This window comes from Heliangelus exortis, chromosome 2 (assembly GCF_036169615.1).
Source record: "Heliangelus exortis chromosome 2, bHelExo1.hap1, whole genome shotgun sequence".
In the NCBI taxonomy this organism is placed as follows: domain Eukaryota; kingdom Metazoa; phylum Chordata; class Aves; order Apodiformes; family Trochilidae; genus Heliangelus; species Heliangelus exortis.
Genome location: NC_092423.1, coordinates 51,003,605 through 51,030,049, shown reverse-complemented (window position 1 = coordinate 51,030,049; position 26,445 = coordinate 51,003,605). Strand labels below are relative to the sequence as shown.

General features: G+C 40.5%; 1 protein-coding gene across 1 annotated transcript in view; it reads left to right on the top strand.

Annotated features, from left to right (window-relative positions):
- Window positions 1-26,445, top strand: part of ITGA9 (integrin subunit alpha 9) — a 211,105-nt gene that overhangs the window by 62,494 nt on the left and 122,166 nt on the right. The gene's annotated exons all lie outside the window — the stretch shown is intronic.

Genomic DNA, 26,445 nt, shown 5'->3' with positions numbered 1-26,445 from the left:
TGAGCATTCAGCCCTGCATCTCATGGTGAAGAGGAGGCTTGAGCCCTCCAGCTGGAACTGGCAACCAGGGAGATGTGGGGGCTCCCTGTGACTGGGAGATGGTGGGGACCCTGGCACATGTGGGCAGGCCACCCTATCCACAGGAAGGGGATGGAAGAGGTGGTTTACATTTTCTCATGTTGCCCATGGGACTGTTTCCATGAAGGCTGCCCCTGTCTGCTCTCAAAAATCATGGGCTGGCTTGAGAGGCTGAGCCCTGGAGCGCAGCCAGGTTTGGGAGCTCAGTCTGTAGTCTGTGCTGAGACAACACAAACACTGCAACCCTCACAGTGTAAGTCCATGGCAAAAACTATCCCAGGTTTCTTTAAGGGGTGACAATTGCACCTGGAGGTCAGAGCAGACCCTACTCGCATGAGACAGCATTTTCAAAGCCTTTATTGAACTCACCAAGAATTTCTAGCGTGGGGGATTGAGTGTTTAAGCCAGCTGGGATGATGCTTCCACTTGTGGTATTTCCATTCCTGTTAAATGCCCTGGGGTGGGTTGTGCTGCCTGGATCTCTGCTTAACTAATACATATTTAGTCAATCGTGGCAAAATGTATCCTCAAAACAGAGATACTGCATGAAACTGTGGTTACACCATAGCCATTGCAAGCAAAAATACTACTCAAAGCACTGCTTTTTATTTGTCCCTTCCGAGAACTTGGACAAATGCCAAAATTTATTTTTAAACTTTTATATAAGTGACTTAAATATTTGCAATGGTTCATTTTTCTTTTCTTACTATTTTGGGAACAGCCTTATTTTTGCCCTACATTGTTTCTGTTGGTCTTTTCTGACATTGGTTTTCTCTCTCCCCTTCTGTAACAAAATGATCTCATGTCCTGTGTTCTCTGAAGGCTGCTGGGTTCAACATCAGGTTGCTTTCTTCAGGGAATAACCAGACTGTGTTTACAGGGCCTTCCCACTCCTGCCAGGAAGGCAGCTATCTTAAAATCTCTCTCATAGTGCATAATCTGTATTTATCTTACTTTTGGTGTTAACACCATCTTGAAAGAAATACTCCTGAGTTGTTCTGTAAAGCTGCATGGTGGGCAGCCAGCTCAACACTTAATACTTACATATTACTACTATTACTCTTTCATCTCTTGTAAGTATTTACCTTATGTCTGTCTCTAATTCTCTAAGACAGTGGTTCTTCTGTCAGCCTTATAAATGTTGCAAGAAAGGTAAAAAGCTGCTTAATGAAGTTATGTAAATCTATTGCTATTACTTTTCTGTACCAGTACCATTTGGGAGCCGTTGCTCCCACCTATGCCAGAGGCACAGAAACCCCTGTGATTCCTTATTGAATTAATCCCACAAAGACGATGAACTTATTAAAGTACAGCAAGACATCTGCCTTTCATGATGGTATCTCCTAAGACCTATCTGCCTCTTTAGTGACTGAGTACGTTAGTACAGGATTTGGGATTGCAAACTTGGGATCAGGGACAGCCTTTGCTACAGACCCCTGTATAAACAGCAGCAGTGTTCATGGCTATAAACAGCCATGGAGACAGTCATTGGGATGGATGAGGAACTTGTAAAGGCTTGGGTGTTTGAGGGGTAGTTGTCTTAAAAGAGACATCCACAAAACAACCCGAAGGAGTATATAAGTGAAACTTCTGAAGAAAGCAAAGTTTAGGCTGGGGGTCAGAGGAGAGATTTTCCTTTCTTATTCCTCCCAGTTCTGTAGATGCTTTGTAGGAGCATTTTTGGGAAGATGTGTGTTCTCATGCTTCTAGTTCCAGTCAGAAGCATAAAGAAAAGTAAAAAAAAAAAAATAGTATCTTAATAAGAAAAATAAAATAAATTCAAAGATGGAAAATTCTCATGTAAAGCTTTGTATGTGTATTCTATTTTTTATATAACCATAGTCTTTGCCATCTGAACTATGCGGTATACTGATGGTGCAATAAGTATGGTATAAAGTATGGTAAATGTAGTAAGTAGGTATGAAAAAGAAGACCATCAGTGATTTGTGTATTTGCATACATATATCTCATACTTCTCATGTCAATATATAGGGACTAATTAAATGAATTAATGATATGGTGATGTATTTCTAGTTGTCATTGTTTTCTCATCTTCCTCTTTAGCTTTCATTTTTTTTCTACCCAAATTCTCTTTGTGTAGGTTTGAAGAACTTAGAGATCTGTGTTACATGTGAAGTAGGGGAATGTCTAGTTGGCCAGATAAATGCTTATGCTTTGTGATGTATTTTGCAATGGACTTGTTACAAAAATAGACTAGATTGATACCTGGCAATCTTCTCCACATCAAAACTGTGTTGTTTAGCATGTTGGATTCCCTGCTCTTGGTTCTCCTGCTGAATGCATTCTTCCAGTGCCAGGCTGGATGGTAGGTATAGGCCACAGGACAAGTGTTGTGTAGCAGTTTCCCTTTGCCAACAGCTCAGCATTATCCAAAAAGAGCTTGATTTACGATCCCTGGGGAGGATGGCATGTAGGTTAATCTAGGTTGCCAAGAAGAGTGCTGCCAAACTTACACTCCACCTAGGAGCTCATTGGTCTCTGCTGGACCTGCTGCTGACTCGAGGCTTTGGCAGAGGAATTGAGTGTACCTCTGCACTTTTAAAACCTTCTTGCCAGCAGACTACTCACAGAACTGTGCATCTGTGACTACAGGTTGCAGTGTTTCAGTTGAGTGTGATAATTTCCTTAATGGCCATTTATTTGGTGGTAACAGGTAAGGAGAGGTATGATCAGTTTTTGCTCATTTGTATACCACTTGCAGTTCCAAATTCTGTTTAATCAGTCTCCCCCTTTAATCTGTGCCCCACCCTCAGAAGCTATTTTTTGAGCTGTTGCAACTAGTTATTTTTGTGGATATGTACTACTGAATGTGGGTATGGAAGACAGGACTTCATCAAGCTGTGAGCTTCAAATTACTGTCTTAGGTATACAGAAACAAAGATGATGGAAGTCTTGTCCTGCAAGTTTGCTCCACTAGAGAGATGGCTGCTACTAACTAAAAATATACAAGTTTATTTCATTCCCTTAGGAAAGGCCTTTGGGTCATACAATGTCTATGCAAACAAATATTTATTTTACTATTGTTACCACTAATTTACTAATTTTGCGTTAATATTTACAACTTTTAGTATGCATTTTCAACGTATCCTTCCTTTATACTGGTCAATGAGCTGGAATACACCCCAGTGATTTGCTTAAGTGAGGATTCTGCTGTTCCCTTTTTCTCTTGCTTTGGATCAGTCTTGTTCATATGAAATGAAGAGGGAGTGATGCTGGGTTTTATGTTAATTGTATTTACAGAAACAAGAGATGAACTTTTACAGTGCTGGTTATGAACAAAAGCATGTTTAGAAATAGTCCTTTACCATTTGGATGTGATAGTCTGTCAGGACTGCTCATACCCTCTTTGCTTGAGGATCTCTTATGGGTAATCGAGGGAAAGAGAAGTGACTGAGGGGAATGAGAGATGGCTGAAGCTCTTGCATACAGTGTGTTACATTCTGTTCTTAGCTTCTTTCAACCCTGATTTTTATGAATACAATTGCAAGGAGTAAAAGGATAAATATCCATGATTTCTGTCATCTAGAAGTGTTTACCACCACATTCAAAAACAACTTACCAGGCCCCTTCCTATGGGAGCAGTGGTGAGAAGGAGGTGAGCATGGCATTGGGAGGTAGCTCTGCCCTTCAGTGAGTGGGCAGCTGAAGGCAACACAACCTTTTGTAGCCAGCTAATACATGTGGATGAGTTTTTTATCAATTTATTCTGTACCTACAGCTGATTGAAACCTTGTTACCTTTTGTATGTTTTGATTTGTGACTTAAAGCATCAATACGTTTTTTTTAATGTTGCATTTGCAAATGGATCTTTTCTGTTCAGTTGGCAATCTTCAGGTTTTTGTTGAAGCTCTGAAAACAGGTGCCGTTTTCCTTGTTTTTTTTTTTTTTTTTTATATAAGCTCTTTCCCAAATAGTGCAATGGGACTAAGCTGTGATGCTGAGCAGATTTCATTCCAGCTCAGTCATTAAAGCTTGTTACCTCATAGCATTTGAGGCCCCCTGGAAGAAATAAATGATTCTAGTGCAGGAAGGTAGTAGCATGACTCAAGACATTTTTTAGTAGCTTGTCTGGAACAGGATGCCAGCATTGGTCATCTGAGAGAAAAAGTGACAGCAGTGCTGGCTTAAACGAGGCTGACATGCATGACTGGGGGATACTCGTCAAACTTTCCATGTCTCCAGCTGTTCACCTTTGGTTGCCCTTACAATTAGTGGTAAGAAATAAGCATTCTTAGGGTACAATTCACTTGGCCCACTCTGCATGTGTGTTTTAGAGTGAGACAAGTCAGTCTCCATTGAGTAGGTCTCCACTGGCTTACAAGAAAGCCAAGGGCAACTTGTTGGAGGCAGACATCTGTATTCCAGATGTCTACATTTAGCCAAACGAATCCCACTCAAACCAGTCTTGTGTTGTCTGGAATAATTTGTAAGTTAGGATGGAAAAATGCTCAGCTGGTAATGATGCACTGATCTGTTTCCAGTATTCTATTTACTAAGTGAATCTGATTAAATTTTAGCCAAATGACTGGAATAGAGGAATGGTACAGTCAAAAACACAATTTCCACCCCTCCCTCCCCACTCCCTGCAGTCAAATAACAACAAAAAAAATCAGGCTTTTCAACTATAAATCTAAACTCAACATGGAAAATCCAAGATCTAGTTGAGTGAAAAGAAATGAAAGCAAGCAGAGCACAACTTCTGTCCTGTGTCCCTGTCTCTTTTGTCTGATGGTTATGGGGTAAAAGTAGTCCAGAGAGTAGATAGTAATCTTTTATTTGGCCAAATCTTACCACTTTTATTGAGCTTCACTGAAATGTGATTTGATGGCTATCTATAATCAGCAAACATGTATTCCTGTCTTTTAAAAAACCTTGCTTTTAAAATGGCAGCCAATGTGTGTGGGATCTCATCATACCCTTTCTATTGGTAGTTGTAGTAGTAGTTGGATGAGAGCCCCAGTGAACAACTGAACAGCTGTGAAAGATGTTAACTAAATGGTTTTAAATACTTTATATTACTCTCACTGAAGAGCTTAGTTGGTAGCATTGTTATGGTCTACTTCTTTTTTTTATGTTTGAAATGCCTGTTAAGTTACCTTGCGTTTGAAGCCAGTCATATTTTGCACCTCATCTTTTGAAAATTGAGTGGGCATAAGGGTAAAATCTGCACAGTTGGAAATGAGATGTACAGGAATTCGGTAGTACATCTCTCTTGCTATTTTTGTCATCACTTCAGAGTTTTGGAGAACAGATTGTGGAGTGGAAAAAAAAAAAAAGGCAGATGGTATGGCATGGGAATGTTGATACAAGGAGCTAGCCAAGGTTTGTGTTCAGACTCTGTCAAGATAAGTGCCCTATCAGCTTTTTTGTTCTTAGCAGTGTCCACATCTGTATTAAACATTTTGCAAACAAGCCTGTAGGAGTAGAGGCACAATAAATTCAGACAATACTTCTGCTCTGGGCATTCATAGATATTGGTTTTATTGATTTGTGTGCTTGTGTTGTTTGGTTTTTTTGTTTTTGTTTTTGTTTTGGTTTTTTTTTTTTGGTGTGTGTGTGTAATGTAAGGCTTAACCAAGAGGTGAAAACATGTAAGGGGTGTTTTGAGATTTTAATAACTGATGTATAATGTGTCTCTGCGAGTTTATAAGTAGAATTTTTCTTGTTTCTCCGTTGCTGTGTGATTAGACACATCTCTAGAAAGCTGCATTACACTTTCCTGGCCCCTCAAGAAATAAGGTATTGATGAAAAGTCTGTTCTCGCGTTTCAGTGCTAAATATTTGAGTTGAGATTTTGTGTAAGGGTATTTGCTGACTCACTTGCTTTATAGGATTTACTACCAAGTTATTTTGGATCTCTGTCTCCAGTCATGGGAAAACAGGGTGAAGAACTAAATCATGTGAATGAGTACTTTATAAACTTAAAGACATAAGAATGCACTTCTCCCTGCTTGTTTTTCTAAGAGAGTTCTGATTGGATCAGATTTTTTTAGGTTATTTTCACTGCCTGATCATTAACTAAGTTAATGACAAATTGTAAAACCCACTTAATCCATCCCTCAACAGTTTACCATCTAGTTTTAGGTCTACTGTTAGGAAGAAGAGAGCAGTGTTGTCTGTCAGACTGAACTCTAGTTTCAGAGAGATGTTCCTGGGGTGGGAAGAACAATGATACAACCTCTATTTAAAGTGGTAGGAAATGGCTGTCTCCAGAAAACCAGGCAGCAGGGGCTTAGAGGGTGCATAGCTGACCTGCTGTGCATATTAAAATAAATGAATATATTATGTTGATGAAAATATTAGGCCCTTGTAGAAAACTCAGCAGTCAGACAGTTTGCTGGTGGTTTTTTTTTTCTTAATCTTCAGTTGTTGTAAAAAGCAAAAACTCCACTTTGTGCAAAAACTCCACCGTTTTTCCCTGGAAAGTTTTTACTTATGCTCTTGGTGACACTTTGTCACCTCCTTTGTTGAGCTGAAGTGAGTAACTATTGAAACATCTACATAAAACTGAATTAATATTGATGGTACATGTGAAGGCAAAAGAACATGGACTTGTCTCTTAAAAGCCATTGTGTTGAGGTTGATCCAGAGTGTGCTGAAGTCAGGGGGCAGAGTTGTGCCAAGTTGAAAGGGCTTTTACTGCGTCCTGTGACAAAGTGGTGGTACTTGGGAAGGAAGTTGTTAAGAACAGTAATGAGAAATCATTGCTTCTCTATAGCAAACAGAACTTTTGCTAAGGAATTGCATTTTTGCTGCTGTATATGTAGTTCAGTCTCAAGTTTTGTTGTTCTATAAATGAAGGCCTGGGTTGCCTTTTTCAATGGGAAGGGGAGAGAAAAGGAGCTGGAGGAGAGGTTTGGAGAGGAGTTGTTCTTTCTGACAGTCAGTGAACAAAATAATAAACAAGTTACAGCCTCGGCTTCTGGTGTAGGCAGGTACGTTCCTACAACCCTGGCTCCCATCCTGTGTGTTCTGGTTGGAACTGCAGAGATGCCACACCCTGGATTTCAGGTTATCAGCAATGGAAGGAGCAACCAGTCTGCCTTAGTGGTTATAAATCTGCAAGTTATAAGCACCATCTCTGAGAACCCTTGCACTTGCAGCTCTGCATGGCTCTTGTACTCTCAAGCTCCTCTCCCCTTCCCGTAAGAGAGCACCCGCCACTTATAGGGCCCTTGGCAGAGGGGTCACACAGTGACTTATGGATCATGAACCCTTTGTTTCCATCACTAGGTGTGATGGAAACAGATGTGAAAACTACTTCTGGAGAGGTTCACTTGACTTTGGCTGACTTTAGTCTGTTCTATTTGCTTAACTTCCTAAGTGCACAGTAAGGAAGTTGTTAAAACACCTTGTTTCTTTCCTTCCCAACAGTGTAAATCTTAAAAGTTTTAGAAGTGCAGAGCAGCAGAGACTGAGTTTCTCTCCTTCTTTGCCAGCTTCTTTCAGGGACAGGATAAATAGAAATACTTTTCTGCCAGTCGGGCACTGTTTTCAGTGGAAAATGATGGCACTTTCAATTTTTATTCCTGTAACCCTTTGATTTTTTGTAACGAAACTTAAAACTTTCTTTTTGACTTTGCAGCTTTTACTGATGTAGTATCGCATTTCCTGCCTTAAATGAACAAGGAAAACTTCAAAGGAAACAAGTGGACAGGCAAGGAACGTGTCAGCAGTCAAGAGTCAAGCAGTTTTCCTGCCAATGAAGGCATTTTAATGTGCAGGGACTTGGTAGCAGTAATTGAGGATGAAGCTGAACTGGTAACAGAGTGTGCCCATTCCTCACAGTAGCAGCTTGCATTTAAGCAAAGCATCCTCTGCGTTTTTAAGGCCACCACTGCACTCAGAACAGATTTAATTTGCTACATTGTGAATGGAAAAGTTAATCCTCAGTAAAGTTTGGGGTTTTTTTCAGTTAGTCTACAAAAAAGTAAAATGAAGGGCAGGCAGAATTGGTCTTGCAGTGTGCTGAATTTAAAAGTCTGAATTTGTGTGTAAGGCAAAAAAGTTCAGAGTTTATTTTTACTCTTTCCTTTTTATAGTAAACACCACTTCTTTAATGTAAGAACAATTCCTTCTTTTTGTACCACTGAAACAAAATTTTAAGCCATTCCTTTTGGAGATAACTTTGCTTCATTTTAAGTCATGAGCATGATTAAGATGTAGGATCTCGATCGCTGTGTGCATTGCAAAGAGGAGATTACTCAAATTTCTCAAAGGACCCTGATTGCTTCTTCTTGGTATGATATTCCTGTAATACACTTCACAAAGGAGACACTAGTTCAGGCCATAGTGATTATTTCCTCTAAACCTGGAAAAAATATTGATTGTTACTGGCTGGATGAACTTGAGGTCAGCACCTCAGTGTTAGTAGACTCAAAACTTTCTGAATTACATGTAGTTATTCGACTTAAACCAGTTGTTCTAGGGTGAAATTTTGCATCATCCAGGATGACTTTGTTCCTGCTGATGAGTTTATCCTCACTGCATCCTTGCTGACATCAGCAAGGACTTGTGGACTCTGCAGGTGAGGGAAACAGACTCAGAGGTTTTTTTTTTCTCTGCCTGCTTGCCATGTAGCCAGCTGTTGCAGCATGTGAGGCAGGGGTGCACTAGCTGAATGGAACAAAGGTAATGCCAGGTCAGATATTACAAAGTTATTATAATGCCAGTATTCCACACCTGGAATACTGTGTACAGCTCTAGAGCCCCCAGCACGGGAAAGATATAGAGCTGTTGGAGAGTGTCCAGAGAAGGAAGGGCCACAGAGATGATCAGAGGGCTGGAGCACCTCTGCTACAAAAACAGTCTGAGAGAGTCAGGACTGTTCGGCCTGGAGAAGAGAAGGCTCTGGGGAGCCTTCCAGTACCTGAAGGGGCCTAGAGGAAAGCTGGGGAGTTTTTTTTCACTGGAGAGGTAGTGATAGAACAAGGGGTAATGGTTTTAAACTGAAAAAGGGTATATTTAGTTTAGATAAGTCTCTGTCTCAGTGACTGTCCCACAGACCTGTCTTTCTGCTCACTCAAATGCATCTGGCCTGCACCTCACTGCATGGTGCAGCTGCTGCAGTGTGTCCCAGGAGGCTGCCAAAGAGCTTGTGCAGTTGTGTCTCACTGGCCTTCTCCTTCTCCCACCAGGCTGTGGGAACCCTACTCCTACAGGGTCTGGGAGATGCAAGTTCCCTCGTGGGAAAAGTGTGTTTGAGCTGGCAGTAGTGGGCTCAGGGGGGCTGGAGGGGGGGGGGGGGGCAGATTTCCAAAGACAGTCAAGACCTATGTGTGCAAAAAGTGGTGATGAGAAAGCAGTTACTGACTTCTAGGCTAGTACCTATAGGAAGGGAAGCTTAGGGACCGGTATCCAAGTGATAGTCAAAGTCCCCCAAACAGCCTCCCAAAACCATAAAATAATCGAATCATTCTAGTTTAGGGTCATCATAGAATTTTATAGAATGCCAGGTTGGAGTGGACCTCAAGGATCATCTGGTCCAATGTCTCTAAGTAGGAACATGGTTTAGATGAGATGGCCTAGCACCTTGTCAAGCTGAGTCTTAGAAGTGTTCAGTGTTGAGGAATCCATCACTTCTTTGAGGAGATAATTCCAATGTCTGACTGTTCTGGCAGTAAAAAACTGTCTTCTGATGTCCAACCGGGGTGTCCCCAGCAGTAACTTGCACCCGTTGCTCCTCTTTTTGTTCATGTGACTCCTTGTAGAAAGGGAGTATCCGTCTTCTTGGTAGCCATATTCCTGTTAATTTAAACAAATAAACTTCAGGCACTGGACTGCTATTGCTATGATATTTACTAAAATGACATGAGCTCTGGTCTTTGCCACTTTTCCATGTAACTTTACGGAAGGGAGTACATCTGTATGCACAAGTAAGGCAAAGAAACCTCCTCCCGTGACTTCTAACCATGGAGTTCATGTTTTTGTGTGAAAATTTATAGCTGTGTAATAAACATTCTTCCAGATTATCATGATGATACTTTGGGTATCAGAGTTGCATCAATCAGTGTGTGAGGGCAGGAAGCCAAGAGAAACTTGCATGCCTACAACCATAGCACTTGCACAGCTTCATGTTCAGCAGTACCCTTGGCATAAGGCAGCTTGTGAAAGGCAAAATTACCCCCAAAGGTTTCCAGTGGCAGAACTGCTATTTTTCTGGCCTCTGTGGGGGCAGAAAAGAGGCCAATTTCATATTTGTTCATGAAGCAATGTAGTGTGTTGCATTGCCTGTACCAAACTAATTCTACCTACCAGTATCACTCAGAGAATGGAAAAAGGACATGATAGTGAATCTGGCCTCCTTAAGATATTCTGTAAGTTTGTATTTTGACTGCTATGAAGTAGGATAAAAGCTCTCAGTTTGGGGATCCCTGTGTAATCCCATGATACTTTCTTTTCCCCAGGACTCATTTTCCTCTGCTTTCTATTGCAGGTCTGTTTGTCTGTCTGTACTGCTTTCTCACAGCCCTTCTTTTTGTTCCCTTTTTTTTCTCCACGAGAGCCAGAGTGGATCTGGTCTTTGATGTTTTTATGGCATTACTGCTTTCCCACAGTGTGTGGCTGCTGTGTCTGGTCTGTTACCAGTCCTCTTAGGGAGCAGTTTAGAAAATGCCTTACTTAATGACTGAACTAACTCATGCTCTATCCTATGATTTCCCTGACAATCATTAACCATTTTATGCCACCATAAGTAATACTGCAAATCAGTAGTTTTCTGTCCCTTTTGTATAGGAGAACAGTCCTGATGGTGTTATCTAACAAAGACATCGGTGTAATCAGAAGTACTTTTCCTTCTGTCTAAGTTTTGCTGTATGTGGCTTTCTTGGAATCATTGGCTGCTCTCATGCAATAATATATATGAAGCTGTGTGAAGTTGTCTTCCAATGCCATAGATTTAGCTGGCAGATCAACTCAGGAGACTTTACACAATTCTAGAGGTGAGCACAATATTGTGTTCTGCTACCCTCATCTACTTAATTTTTTCTTTTTTTTTCTTCCCAGTTAAATTTTATGCTTTTTATATAGGGGCTTTCTTTCTTGTTTGTGTTATGACAGTATCATTTTCTTCTGCTATAAATTATATTCTGTGGTGATGCTCATTTTCTGCATTGCCCCCCAAAATAATTAAAAATTCTTTTCATTTTTTTGAGAATTCCTAAGACCCTAGAATACTATATTAAAAAGAAATAATGAGAAAGGTAAGATCAGGAAGATCTTGTTCCACTGCTCCCCTCAACTGTTTCATTTTAGTTATAGTGATTACAGCGTGCCACATTCCCATAAAATATCAGCAGAGATAATTTTTAGCTATTACTACAGACACTGGTGAAAACTGTCTCAAGATTTCTGGTCGGGGTTAATACAAGGTGAAAAAAAAAATGCCACTCTCAGAAAAGAGCTAGCCATCACATTTGGAGAGGAAAAATTTTGCTTAATGATCTAGTCATGCCCGTGCTTTGTCCATCTCCTACCCCATCAGTGGCAGAGTAGGCAGTTGCTTTCTCAAGTCTTCATTTTTATCAGAGTTTGCTGTGTCAGGGTTAAAAGTATTCCAGGGATTTAATTACAGAGCATGTTTTCCTGAGGATCCCAGGGGTATACTGCACATATAGTTATATATGCCACTGTACTCCAGCACAGTGTAAACAGTATGACTCAGGATATGGAATAACTGTAAGCCCTGGCCAGGTACCTCTTCACCAATCATTGGCTGATATAACTTATTAAAAAAAAAAATTCCCTTGTTTTTGGAGTCAGTGCAGGCCAAATCTTTTATGAGGCAGGCATCTTAGTTTTGAGCTGCAGACATTACACTGTTGGCTTTACACTTTTGGATCTCAATTTGGGAGTGCGTTCTAGTTATACTGAAAAGAAGGGATTTTCTGCATCAGAAGATGAGGGGATATACAATTATGCTCTGACTTCACAGAAGTAGCACAGCTAGAGCTTCAGCTTCTCATCATTTAGGAATAAGCAATGGCTGAAGAATACTATCTAAAGGAACCACATTAATCATTCTACTTGATTAAGAGAGATTCTGGTCATACTGCTGTGTATATGGGTACAACTGGGATGGATTTCTGAAAGGGGAAGATGAATAGGAAATCTGAATGCTGAAGTGTGTGGGAGAAGTGGAGTGCTGGGTGCTTAAAAGCTGAGGGGGCTGCTTAGAGGTCAGAGCAGAATTGGTGTGAATGGTTCAGAGGAGATGATGTAAGTGTAGGCAGCAGCATGTTGCTTGGCATGGACCAGCCTGCATCTTTTCAGAAGACCAGACCCACTTTCAGACTTCAATTATGTGTTATGATCCTTCCCACTGGAGATTTCTATTGGAACCTGATCTTCAGAGAGAAAGTCAAATTTCAAGTAAGTTTCAGGAAAGTAGCTAGCCTGCTGCTTCCTCTAACAGACTTAGACTACAATAGAAGAATCAAAATGAGAATAATGGGGAATTCTGTGTGAACATCAATGGGCAAGGTTTTCTTTCTTCTAGGGACTTATCCTGGGGTTGGTTCTGTGACTGGTTTTCAGTATGATTAGTTCAAATTTACTTAGTCCAGCTACACTGCTCTGCCATCCTTGTATGTGCTAATGGTACTATGTGGATAAATATTTTAAATATTTTTCACACCTATAACTCAGTGTGAATTGTCTGTAAATGAAACATTTTTTAATCTTTCTGCAGGAATGTTGCTTATGGAGGTAATATATTCAAGATTTCAAAGTGCTCCCTTTTTGAGAAACTGCTCTTGGTCCTTTATTCTTTGTGTTCAAAAAAAGCCCTTCGTTTTTCTTGGGCTGTTGAGTGGTCTTTCTGAGGAGCTTGTCTATACATTGCCTTATTTGTGAGGCATGGAATTTTAAATGGCTTCAGAAGTGTGGATTATGTGTCAAGAAGCATGGCAATGGTTTTTGCTCAGTGTTAGTGTAGTTTTGATCAGAAACAGTAATGATTGTGTCTGAAATATTGTCTGAAAATGATGCTCTGTTTTTTCACTGCAAATGACTATTCATCAAGAAAATTCATTTTGTCTTTTCAGGAATGTGAGCTTTAGGATGTGTGGAATTCGTAGGTTGGTTGGTTGGTTGCCAAATAAGAAATACACTGAAAAGAAAAGCTCTCCAAAGCATACTAAATAAATCCTGCTTGTATCTCAAACTGTGGGGAAAAAAGACCTTCTAGATGAAATACTCAAACTTTAATTCATTGCCTCATCTAACCCAAAGAAAGTGTTCTTTCTTTTCATAAATCTTTTAATACTTTGCACTACAGTGGGTGTTTACTGTAGTTTTGTGAGTCCTGAGTCAGTATATTCATATGCAGTAGGCATATTATAAGCCAGTCCTTGTTTTTAATAGGATTTCCAGTGCTTTTCTCAAGTAATGTGGTCCACAGCCCCCAAAATTACTCTTCTTGTGGAAGAGACCACAAAGATGAGAATTATCGAGGTCATAAGCTCTCACACGTATAAAAACATTTTACCAACTAATGCAGAAAAACTTGTAAGAGCTAAATGAGGTGAAGTCTGAACCAAAACTTGCCCTAGCACAGACAGTTGAGTCAGGCCTACTTTATTTCTCTTCCTGAGTCAGACCTGTAAGACATTCTTAACTGGTGAAGCCTTCACCAGCTCTTCAGCTAGAAGATGGTATTAGCCAGTTTTTGGAAAAAAAATGTAGCCCTATTAAGATATTCATAACACACAGAGGAGCAAACTGTTACATAAAAGCATCTGTGCTTTTCATGTCTAACAGAATCTCCGTGTTTAATTCCAAATGTCTTTTTTTCAGGTTACTGCTTTGAACAGGGCAGTTGGGTCTGCTTGAACTATCCATAGTGGTATCCACCTCTTTCTCTCCAATGGTCCTCTACAATATCAATTAAATTATTTTGCTGGAGTGGCTGTTACCCTAGCTTTATCATAATTAGATTTCATGTTCCCCAGCTATCTTTTCAATTTTCTCTATGTTTCTGAATTTCACCATGGCCTTTTCTAGTTTTGGCTGAAGTTAATAATTTGGCATCACTTGCCACTTCAGCACTTGCTTTTTGTACCCAATCATTGCAAATTGCATTAAACAGTGACCCTCATTCTTTGAGTGCCAGACTGCACTCTTAACCTCTTGCTATGTCTCTTATGGTTTAACATGATAAAAACTGTGACGTGAATCATCCAGGGAAAGAATATGTTCATGCAAAAGACAGTGTCTGGAGTGTGGACCCTGAGGCTCATAGAAATTAAAGCTTTTATCCTTGTGAATATACCCCTTAGTCCCCCTTAAAAAAAAAAAAAAAAAAAAAAAAAAAAAAAAAAAGGCAACAGGTGCAGACAAAGGCTTAAGTTTTAGTATAGATTTTTAATTTTTTTTCTCATGAAATAATTACGCTTTTCTCCTCTCAGACTTAGTCTATGCCCTATAAATTACTTTGGAAGCACTGAAATGTCATTGTTGAACATCTAAGTATAGTAAATATCTGCTCATCTCCATGCTCTGGGTGAATTCAGGTCTGGTCTGGTTCTTTGCGTGGTCTGGTTCTTTGCCTGGTCACGCTCAGTATAAAAATAGATACCAAAGTGTTCAGTGGTCCCTGTATGGGCCCCCACCATGAGACAGCCAGTAATTTTCTAAGCATCTCCTATTCGACAAATGCAATACTAAACATGTCTGGGTAGTTACCACCTCCAACAAAGCTGAAATCCTGGCATTTCATCTCCAAAGCTATCGTCCCTACTGTTTGAACTGAAGGGATCACTTTATTAGCTGCTACCATTAGCAGTCACTATCTCCTTTGTGAGCCAGCCAGCAGCTAGCCAGTGTATGACAAGCACTCCTGACCACCCAGATTGTTTAAATAATTCAGAGAGTCTTTATAAAAAAAAACCTAGGCCCTTGCACCACCACAACCACCAAACTTGGCATGTCCTAGAGAGCTTTGTTTGGAGCTGTCATTGTTTCCCTAAGAGGAAATAATGTTGCACATTTGAAGTCCTGGGGTGGGAGTTCAGAAATCCGAGTTTAATTCCCAGCTGTAAAACAGTAATCGGGTGTGAAGCTGGAAGGGCACTTACAGTCTGCCTTTGGGTTTCTGATCTTTTGTGTCACCCTCCTCTCCTGCCCTGGAGTTGTCACGCCTGTTTGCTTTACAGGCTTTTTGAACTTTGAGGGCAGTCTGTAACTTGCTTTATTGCAGTTCCTAGGGCGACCTTTTGTTTTAAGTATTTGTATATTACTGGAACACTGCCCTGAATTCAGCTCAGTGTGGTTCTGCCAGATAAATTAATTTGCTTTTTATTTATTTATTTATTTATTTTTCATTTGCACTCTGTTTTCCCCTTGCCTTTGGGTGTTTTGGCAAAGGTAAGCAGTGCCAAAACTCACTTCCATACTCTGTGGCCCAGGGAGCTTGGGTGAGAGTCTGCAGGTTGGTTCTGACTGCCAACTGTGTTGTAAGAGACGGAGCACTCCAGGGTCAGGGGCCAAGGCAATAGATCACAGAGATGCTTTTAAGTTGGAGGCATCGATTGTTTGCTTTAAAATTCTCCTCTTCCATGCATTTTCTGTGTGTGCACATATCTGCCAGCTGGACTACATCAGTCTCGTTCTGTAAATATATTTTTCACAACACTTTCATTTGCATTCACTGTTTCAGACCTTCTGTTGGGCTGTTCCACTCAAATCTGTTTTACTGCTTTGTACAGCCACAGCTTAAACCTTGTATGCCCTGCTACATGTCCCTGTTGATGTTTTTCACCCAAAGCAGAATAAGCTGTTCTTTGGCATGTTGATAGCAAAGTAGTGCATTGAGGGCCTGAAGCTATGACACCTCAAGCTGTGACCTTGCTAGATCTTAAGCAAAACAAGGCCTAGCAAGCTGAGAAACTGTGTGGGAAAATCTAAAGACTGAAAAGTTGTAGCAATGTGAATGTGCAGGGCTTTGGGTTTTGGCCTTCCTTCCTCTGACTTAGCAATGAGCCAGTTGCCCAGCATAATGCAATGCTCTGCTGTTGTGGGTGTTTTTATTTCAAATGAACCAAAACCTTTAGGCTTAGATAATTTTCCTCACAGAAAAATGCAAAGGTACAGTCCTGTATTGCTGGAAGCTGGAACACTGTGTCAGGGGTATATCTCTATGTGCTTCACCTTGCTTATCCTTCTCTTGTAGGATTTGCCATTGGCCATGGTTAAGAATGGCCAGACTGAGACTGTTCCCTGGTCTCACTCAGTCTGCTTACCCCATATTACTGTCCTTGTGATTATTTTTAGGTAATTACAGTTGAAACACTGGGGTCACAGAAGACCCTTAAAACATTATTCTAATGAATTTAACATGTCTGCTGGTGCTTCAGTTGGCTGACGGCCATTTTTCAGTAACAGGTTGCACAAGTAGTCTCTTTATCCAAGGCTGCATCCAAATTATTGAAGATGGGTAGAAAGATACAGAAAAGCTGTGCCTGTAGGCATCTTACAGGCAGGATAACATGTGAACAGGTAGCCTCTGGCATCAGAAAGGGCAGGGGCTGAGTTGGAAGGAGAGTCAGAGACTAAGTCTGTGCTATAACCTGAGGAAGGAACAAGAGTTTTACTACCCAGAGAAGTAATTGTCAATTGGATGTGAAACCCCAAGGCAAATGTTAAAGCCAGAGGGCTGTTTGAAAGGACATTTCCTCTTACTGTAGTTGTCCCTCCCTGTTTTCTATAAATGTCTTTTTAATAAAAAGAAGATGGTGGCAAACAGTTCTGCAGTGTTCCTTTGCAGGTGTGTATTTGTTTCTAGAGACCATGAGTTAGGAGGGGAAGGTTCTAAATCAACCATATTGTCATTAAACAATTATAGTCTTTATCACTGTTTGCTTTTAAAAATCAGCTTTTTGCACTGCTTCCTGTTTCCATAATCAGCTGGAAGTGCCCTTATTAACTGAGTAGGAAGTATTTTGTTAGGTTGCAAGTGACATGAAGGGAAGCTGGTTTGAAAACTTCTTTCTTTGCCACCTCTTGTTTAACATCTTTCTTCTCCAAGTTATCATTGCAGAGACCTAGGATGAATACCTTGGCAACTGTCAAAAGAACTAAAAAAATATATTAACTATTCTCTGATTTTATTTTTAGTTTTAAGCTGGCGTATGTGTTTGTGTCTGGTCAACAGGTTCTTTGACAAGCCAAACAATTTGTTTTCTATTGCTGGCTCTAAAAGCAGTCCTGGGATTTAATGAAAGATGAAAGAATGGCTCCCAAAGAGAATCTGAAGCAACTTTGGAAGCTTTTTGTGATTTTAGTATTTAACATTTTAAAATAAGGGGAAAAGCTGAACTCCAGGGGGAATGACTGAGCTGGGGAAGACTGTGATTTCATTTGATATCATTAAGTGCTGGCAGATGCATTGTGCAAAGGGTCATGCAGCTGAGAAGTGCTGCAGAAAACCTGATTTTATATGGGATAGCAGAGAGCAACTGCAGGCTACGTTCATATCATTCTCAGAAGGGAAGAAACACAGTTTGCAATGCTATAACATATGAAAGTGTCTGGTCCCCTCTAGGTTACAATAAAATTACTAATGTTCTCCTTTACTAGTATACACAGAAACACTGCAGGTATTCAGACTGCTTTGGTTTTATGTGGAAGCCTGAGGGCTTCTGTGCACTCTTTGGGTTATGTAACTTGCAATCCATTTATCTGAAATTTTGTAGGTCTACCTTGGCCTAAGTCAAGGAGGATATTGCCCCTCAGCTCAGTGACAAGTGTGCCTAACAGCAGAAGAACACTAGTTTGACTCTATGTGATCAGTTTAAAGAGGGAGGGTGAATGAGCAAGGGGAGTGGTATTTCAGAGATTATTTCAAGAATAATAGTGCCAGAGAGAAGGAAGATCATGAGATTTTAGTAGTTTTGTACCCTGGAGTCATCGTTGTCCTACTCAGTGATGGTATCTACCCTTTCTAAATACTGCATGGGGTTTGAGTACCAGGAGACTCTAAGTTGATTCTTTGTAGCTGAAAGAGACTGCTGGAACAAGAGGCTGCTCTGGAACAGCCAGTTAGTATCCAGTAGGCTTGAGGAGCCATGGCTGGGAGCAGGTAGAATGGCAGAGCAACATGGATTGGCAGAGATGGAGACTGGCCAGGATTTGGATAGCCCATTAGGAGTGATTCAGGATCAGAGAGGAAGCAACCTGTGGCTTAAATGAAGACTTTGTTTTTCTGATTCATTTGCAAAACAATACTTGTAGCAGTATGTCATTTCCTTATCTCAGGAGAATTGGTTAATTAGAGGCTATGTGAATGCTAAATGAGTTGTGGCTCATTTCCTACACAGGAAAAAAGTGGGAGGTAAAGGAGAAAGAAAACTAAAAGGGAGAAAAAAGGTTGAATTTAACAGAAATATTCTTGACAAAGCTGTCCATAGAGAAAAGCGTAACAAAAACCAAGCAATACAACACTCAAAAAAACCTCATACATTTTCTAGTTAATTTTTTTCTTCTGGCAAAAGCAATGGATGTTTCTTTTCCATTTTAGGAAGCTGTTTTCTTTACAAAAGGGAAGTAGCAGAAACAAAGAATTAAACTTCAAAAGCATTTAAAAAACTACTGAAAAGCTGGGTGGTGGGCTGCTAAAGTAGACTGCAAGTAGGGGATGAATTCCAGATATATAAGGAATACCACCTTCCCTCTGTGAAGAGAATTAGAAGTCTAGGTGAGAAACTGAAAGATCAGTAGCAGATCAGGTCCTGAGATGAGCATTCACAGATCGCAAAGCCACAGCAGGAAAATCCTGGTTAATTCTTTCCATTTAAGTTTCTTTTTGAAATGCTTAGAAAGCTCCCTACAGGATCCTTTCAGTATAGGAGGAAAATGAGGTGAGTTGTCTCCAGCCAAACTGACAGTGGAAGTGGTTGTGTGACAAACTGATGGAATGAATAATAATGTTTGCATTTCTAGAACCTGCTTGTTTTCACCCCAGAGTCCTGAGTCTCAAATAGGAAATGGCAAATTATCAAATCCAGTTCATGAACTGCCACTTAGTGCCTTTAGGTATCAAAACAATGGTAAGTGTGATACAAGTTTAGCAGACTTCATGAAGACTGAATGCTGTTTCTGTTCCGTCCAGGGAAACTGATGAAAAGTATAAAAAGAACAGAATAGTCATGTCCATGACTATTAAAATAGAATAAAGAAAAATCAATGTGATTGTCTTAGAGGAATAGCCCTTTGTCACATTTATTTGTGTTCACTAGAGTCAGTGAAGATAATGGTCTGAATATTGTGTAAGTGAATTTCTATAATGGTTTTACAAGCTTTTTAATTAGGTAGCTGTGAAGAGGTATAGAAATGGTGTCCTCAAGGAAAGGTGTAGGTACCATTGTGAATTAAGAGCTGCCCAAGAGTGAAAATAAGCAGTCTGGTTTTGTAGTTGAAGATGATTGTCATGGAAAAATGTGTTGGGCTCATGCTTCTTAAGTGCATAAAGAAATGAGAATAGTTGAGGGAGAAGACTTCAGTACATAATTATGCAAACTCAAGGAGGAAAAGTCATGAAGTGCTAATAATGAAATTTAGGTAAAAAGTAAAGTGGGGATACTTAGGAGTTTATGCTCCTAAGTATATAGCAGGAATAGTGGTGCTCAGTGTTCTCTCAGCTCTTGTAGTCTCCCCCTTTAATGTACTTTATTGCCTCCTGCATATGGAATACCTACTGGATCATTTGATCCCACACAACTCTTCTGGTCTCCTAATTGAGGCTGCATTTGTCACCAGCTGTGGGAGGACCCTCATCACAGGGATGACTCTGTGCTGTTCTGGTCTGGGCTTTGCAGTAATGCTATTTCACTTCCTATAGGTGTTGTAATCTTTGGGGAAAAAAAAAAAAAACAGTAAGCTCTTGACCAAAGCCTGATGGATAAATCAGTCACTTGGTGGTGTACCCTGAATCAGGCTGAGAGTGGGTGTAAACTTGACTTGCTCAAGTCATTCTTGTCCTGTGTCAGAAATGGAGGTACTTTGTGGGAGAGGAGGATGGAGCAGCTGTGTGATATCTCCCTTAGCCATTTTGTCTGAAAAAAGTATTCCTGTGAAATTCATAGCAAGATGGTGAGAAGTAGCATCTGTGTGCTCCTTATTGCATCCTGGCTTGGGACAAAGGGTCTGTAGTCACTGTCAGATGCAACATGGGTGGGTATGAGGCCTCATGTATTTCATGTAAGCAGAGTATCTTCACAGAAAAGATTTAAAAAATCATAATCTGGGACTGGCTGATCCCCAGGAGGCTTCAGGCCACTGCAGCATTGATTATTTTAGAAACCTGGTGGAGAAGAACAAAAATCTGTACAATACTTAGGAGTATTTCGTAAGTGACTCAAATTTCTATGTGTCACATCTTTATACGTTGACTGTGGTTCTTGGTTATGGGAATGAGTTCCTACTTTGTAGCTAAGACTTCATTGCTTCTCAAAGGTTTTCATACTTATTTGTTCATCTAATCTTCTCATTTGATGCCTGTCGTGGTCCTGGCAGAACATGCAAAGGAACTCAGTTTTATTCATGATCTTTTAAGGATGATGAAAAAACAAACAAAAAAACCCCCCAAACAAACAAACAAAAGTAAAAACAAATTTAAAAGTGCCTGGTATTTATGGATTAAGAAAAAAACAGTTCGCAAACTAAACCAGCATAAAGGCATGTTTTGTTAAAAAAAAAAAAATAAAAAAATCTAGTGTGCATGTGAAAGGGAACATTAGGTATGTGAGAGAAGACCCAAGCTGTATTCAAACAGTCTGTTGACATTGCAGGCATGAAATACGGTTGTTTATAGTATTTGGCAGGGGATTTCAGAGAAGATGCTTTGCTTTTATCTGCAGGGGGTAGGAAGTGCTCAGGCCCTCGCTTGAGGTAGTTATAAATATTAACTTTATAAAGCCAGTGTTGAAACTCTACAGAAAACTAGAGCCAGACAGCAGAATTTGTTGATACAAACATATTTGGGAACTGGCAGAGCTGCCTACAAAAGACAGTGCCTGAAGACACTGTGACTTGACCATAGTATAGATTGCAAAGCAAATGAGTCTTCCAGGGCTGGGTAATGTTTTAGTCTCATGCTTTGATTCTGGCCTATCTCATTAGGTTTCACTCCAACATCTGATCATGGCATGGAAAAAATAGTCTTGACATCGAATTAAACTTACATATGTGGGTTTCCACTGCTGGGTATGAAACTAGCTGCTTTTGTATTTGCTGATCTCTAGAGGTATTGAATTCTGGAAAATATTATGGGAGGTTGGGAATGCAGCACGGTGATGGCTGGGTTGGAAATAGACTTTGTGTGTTTCACTTCTGTATCAAGATGAACTGCAGAATGTCAGGATAAAGACAACCAGATACTTGCCTCATTGTAAGATAACGTAATGACTATGTTTTACTGAAAGGAACAAAGTTTTAGTGGCTGAACAAATCCTCTGGCAATAGCTTCTTTTTCCATTCCAAACACTTTTCCCTCTCTCAGACTGTAAGGGAATCTTGCAATGCTGCTTGTAAAAAGTAACACCGGTGAGTTGACATTATATACGGGACAGGAGGTCACGCCAGCTGCTCTTTGGTGAGTGCAACAGATGTTCCTTCCTAAAAAGGACATGCTGTACTCTTTCTCCAGCATTCTAATGTCTCCAAAATACTGTATATCAAGTGCTGCAGCTTTTGCACAGAAGTCTTGGCATGACGTATTTATAGTTACTCCTACATGAGATGACTCAGCTCCTCTTTAACACAAAAGAACGCAGTTGGTTAAAGCCTTCCAAAGTTTTTCAAGTGGTAAAACTTTACAGTTGAAGTGGACCGTGCCCCTGGGGTTTCACCATTGTACATTTTGGTTCACTAATGAAGTCCTGTGGTGGTCTTGGTGCTTTGGTTCATTTCAGTAGAAACAAACAAAAGAAAGGTTAAGAATAATAACTTAATAAGATTGCTACTAAAAAAGCCCCAATCTGATGTGACGATGCACTGGACTGATTTTTAGGCTGCTACTGGTTAACATCCACTGCTTCTGATGAAACGCAGTAAGTCTACTGGGGAAGAAAGATGCTGTAAATGTAGTCAAGAAAATTTGCTCCATTTAACTGCAGTTTTGCATTTGAACTGATATAATAGGCAGCCGGGCTCCTTGCTTCTGTCCTGGGATTACACCTGCTGATTTGGCCAGCCACCAAGCAAGGTGACAATGGGAAATCGCAAGGGCTCTGAGCAAAACAAGTGGTCACTTCTATATTGCTACCTTTACACTTCCTCTGACATTTAGGGTAGAACTTGGTGGTTGCAGTCCAAAGAAAATAACATCTCTCTAATAATACTTTGATTTACTGGAAGTTGGAGATAATGAAGAGTTAGAGTCTTCTTTCTGCCAGGAATTGAAAAATGCCAAATTTTTGGTTAAAAGAGCAAGTCTCAGGATGAGGGAGTGATGAAGCAGGCTCCTGGATGCATTCTAAAATGAAACAAGTGTTTTTATATCCTAGTTCTGGAGATAATATACTTGCTCTCTCTTTTTTTATTTTTTAATTTGAAGAGTACTACAGGGACTATGCAATCCCATCACAGCATTCAGTCAATGAAATTATATTCTTGTACACTTTTTTCCTTGAGACCAAGGATGCAGATGCAACGTGAAGCCCCTTTGTCATCTGAGGCTCAGTTCAAGCACAGTTCAAGACACTGTGGATAAGCAAATCAAAGTGCAACAACAAGTGTAGAGCATTACCTAACTGAATAGTCCATAGTCCCCAGTCGTGTAAACCAGACTTTGCTACGTAGAGTCATGTCTGTGTTTGACTATAAAAAGTTCACAGATTTCACTGGGGCTCACTGGTTTTTATGTGACTTCACATTTGTCCCAGTGCAACATAACTACTGCTACTGTGATGCTAGCTGTTCATCTTCCTTCTTGTTTAGATGAAATAAACTGGAGAAGTCAGTGGGAGATGGATGATTTGTAGAATGGCAAACATAATACAATTAAGTAATATTATTAAAATAATTCTTCTAGAGTTTGGACAAAATAAGGATATTGGTAACTGTCGTATTTCTTACACCTTGCTGTTGACTAGATTCTGGTAACAGAAAGGAATCTCAAAGGAAAAATATCAGAGGTGAGTTTCGTATGAAACCCACAATCTTTACTAACTGTATCTCACTAATCTAAAAAAATATATCTACAGTTCATCCTGTCAATATGCTATTTTAACTCATGCTAGCAACAGTGCTGGTCATCTGGTGGAAGTTTCTTTCTGATCTAATGTCCCATTGCAGCTCTATCTTTGAAATTGTTTGCCTTATTTAGTAAGCATTCCAGTTTTCTTGCTGCTTTTTTTCTCAGTGATTTTCCTGCACTCTATAGCAGCACTTAAATCTTGTGCCAGTGTTTCATTATACATTATGGACCTGAATCTGAAAGCAGCATAATTGGATTTTTTTTTTTCTTTTAAATGGCAGCTGCAGTGGTTCTGAAAACTCCTAGTCTGGGAAATCTTGCAAGATTAAATCCTCCAGTACAGCAGCAGCTCTGGAAGTGCAAGGTCTCCTTCAATGTCATACTTCTCTGTTTCATCAATACACTCCCTGTCTGCAGCTACTGAAGAACTACATTTAAGACTTGTACCTTGAACCCCAGTAGCTGTAAATCAGAAATAAATCCTTATTAACCTCCCCCCCTCCTCCGCATGCTTGCTGTGAAATGAGAACGCATTGTACAGGGGGGGTGTGAGGAAAAGTACCCCATATCCTATTTCCCACCTCCTGAAACAGCCTGCACCTGGTTCCAGCAGGTCAGCTGCACTGAATCACAGCACAGAATTGTCACAGTTGGAAAAGACCTCTAAAATCACTGCATCTTGGTTGCAGGCCAAGAGCAAGAGTGTGTTTTTTAATGGTCAGATGTTGTCTCTGAAGTGTGCGCTGGTGAATACACAATGGGATTGTGTGTTTTTCACCTAAATACCATGTTTGTATTAGTGTGTTTGCTCTGAGCATGGTTTCTTCTTGTGTTATATGAGTTAAATGATGTGCGATTACCCTGGAGACAATTGAGCATCTCTGTGAGCCTCATGGGAAACAATAGTCTCGTGCCTTGTTTTTAGCTCAGATGTTTTCCTCTTGGCAATAAACAGGATGGCTACAGGAATTTAGGTTGAAAAATGTTTTGCTTTGCATTTGTAGCTTTTTTTTTTTTTCAGGGAGCTTGCAGACATTAAATAATCAGACTTAAGATAAGTTCCTTTAAGGTAGGTGAATAGTGTTATCTTTATTTTAAAGATGGGAAAGTGAAGTAGCAAGACAAATAATTTTCTCAAAACCACCAAGGAAGTAAGTTTCAAAATCCTGGGATTAAGACTGTAGCATTGGTTCCTTTTCAGGTAATGTCAAGCAGGTGCAATAGGGGCCAGGTCAGGTGGGGAACAGGGAGACCTTGGCTGCATTGCACCTTGTGAAAGCTGCTCCCAAGCACTGATGGTCCCCAGTGTTGGGTAATTTATACTTACTTGAGAGATAAGTTATACTTACTTACTTGAAAAGTCTTAGTTGGATGCAGTGGAATTTCTTTGTTTGTAGGAGATTTCTGTTCATTATTTGTCTTTGCTGTTTAGATGTGGTCAAGAGTCTACAAGACTTCATGGCATCCAGAACTATGCCAGTTTCCTGAGGGAAGTAATATATTACCTTTCTTCTTGGTTTTCTTTTTCTTTACTAGACTGCTGAAGAAATCTGTAGTCTAGGTTTTAAAGCAGGCTGGAGATTTACACGCCAATATTTATCAGCTTAGACACAGAACTTTTGTTTTATGGCTGTGCCCCTACTACTGAATGAAGCATCACTGGGAGGCTCTACTGGCTGCTGTGGTCCAGTCACCTGCAATGCCCCATTGCAGCACAGCTCCTGGCATGGCTTTGCACCAAACTGGTCTTCTCCAGTGATTCTCAGGCAGTTCTTGGGAGCTGACATATGTGCTTGTGGCACATATGTCTCCTGGTGGGTTGTGTGCATGAGACTGGAAGGGAAGAGTGTTGCCAGATGTTTGCTTGTGGTCTTATCTGACTGCTCTGGAGCAGGGGTGAATTTGGCCTATTAAGGATTTTTAAAGGGATTGAAAGCTCTTCTTCTGTTATTGATTTTTCTTAAAAATAGCTCTTTCAGATACCCAGGCTCATTCTAAAGTTATTTTTTTTTTTTAAATTGGGCATCAAGTTAAAAGCCAGTCATTACGTTATCTCTGTTGGTGACTTAGTCCCAGAGGAGCAGCTGTGTCAGCCTGTGGTACGTTTCATTCTGGGAATAGCATTAGCAGGCACTCTGCCATCTACTTTTCTCTGTCAAGCTCTCCCAAAACCATACCATGTGTCCCCACTTGCAGCTCAGGAGCCCCAGGGGACCCATTTTGTTAGTGCACCCTTTAAGTTTTAAAAAAAGAAAGTGGAGAGGGGGAAAGAAGAAACAAGATGTGCTCCCTGCAGCCAAACTGACATCATGCTGGCCCTGCAGACTGCCCCACCTGGCTCTGAAGCACAGGCAGCCATGGTGTGTGCATGAGGAATTTACAGAAATGTGTTGATCAGTGGAGGGGTTTGGTTTGGATTTGGCAGGTGTGCAGAGGCTGGGTAATGTGGGCAGGGTAGTTTGCATGAGGACCTACCTGGATCCACGTGGGGAAATGAAGGCCTGGGGTAATCCATGCTGATATTCCCTCCATCCTCTCTTCCTCAGGTGCAGGGAAACCCTCTGTCCCTCTTGGGGGAACTAATTCTTTGTTTAGAATGCTGAAGGTGAGGCAGGTCATTGAAGTAGCAATATTTTCCCAAGGTGTGTGTTTCCTTGCATGTGAAGCTCTCTGGAGCTACTCCAGATCACATGTGAAAGCCTCTTTTCCGTTTTAGTGATTCAATTTTTCTGCAAGCATTTCCACCTGGCCCTTGTCCTGGTGTGGAGCTGTACCCAGAATGGAGATACTGCCTTGTTCCCAGCAGAACCCCAGCTGTGCTGGGCAGCTGGGTCCCTTCCACATGTTGATGCAGGATACAAAACTCCTCTGCTGCCTGGTTTTTGAAAGCCACCTCTGTCCCCATGGAAGACAGGGACTCTCTGCAACTGGGAGTTAATTTAAACCTTTAGCTGGTGTAATATCCCTAGGGGACATACAGGTAGTAGTCAGTCCCCAGAATCCTGGCAGAGATTAGGGATTAGTAAAGTACAGATATCACCATTTATCCTCAGGCAGGAAATGAGTCCCTGGGAAGTTTTGGGTCTGTGCATTTTGAGGCTTTCATGGTGGAAAAGTGCAATGACCATGTGATAATTTTAGATAATGTAGTGCAG